The sequence below is a fragment of the Otolemur garnettii genome, unplaced genomic scaffold (assembly GCF_000181295.1).
Source record: "Otolemur garnettii isolate 467f Iridium unplaced genomic scaffold, OtoGar3 scaffold00224, whole genome shotgun sequence".
NCBI classification, from domain to species: Eukaryota; Metazoa; Chordata; class Mammalia; order Primates; family Galagidae; genus Otolemur; species Otolemur garnettii.
This window is the reverse complement of record NW_003852619.1, coordinates 1,744,794-1,745,508: the sequence shown is the minus strand read 5'-3', so window position 1 is coordinate 1,745,508 and position 715 is coordinate 1,744,794.

Genomic DNA, 715 nt, shown 5'->3' with positions numbered 1-715 from the left:
TGCTGGCAACACAGCCTGAGAAATCAGGTATCCAGGAGCCTGGTCACAAATGACACAAGTTCTGCCTCTTTCTGTGCCTGCCCCAGAGTATCAATCAAAGTGGGGATGAGCCCAGCCCTGGAGAAAATGGCTGTGCGGTGCTTGCACATTTAACCTTTTATAATTTTAACAAGCTTTCAAGCTTTTTCTAAATTCCCAGTAACAAAGGAAAATAGGCTTTCTATTGTGAGCAGGTCTGAAATGCTATGCTTTCCAACCTCCCTTTCTTTCCCCAAAGTTAGTAAGGCAACAATAAACTCAGTAACAAATCAGGGTTGAGAGACACTTTGAAACTTTTGCATTAGAATTAGTTACAACTAGCTGAAGTCTCATAGAAAACTGGAATTATTTTAAACTTTCCTATTTATACAAATAAACCAGAAAAAAAATCAAATACCCAGGGTCATTTTTCTTGCTTTTCTTCATTTGTAAGAGACTCAACTGTAGCCTAGGGTTTAGAGCCCTTCTTGCCTTGGAGAGTTGACCTGGGCTGCCCTTCACAGGCACCTGGTTGCCCAGAAAAGCCATGTAGGGGAGTCATTTTGCCCTTTGTTTAGAGCTAACTGCTAACCCTCTGGTTTAGCTTTTCTTTCTCAAACACGCACACAAAAAGCCAATTGAACTGAATTTTTAAAAGGACATCACAACACACCTACAACATCTGAAGTACATTTAA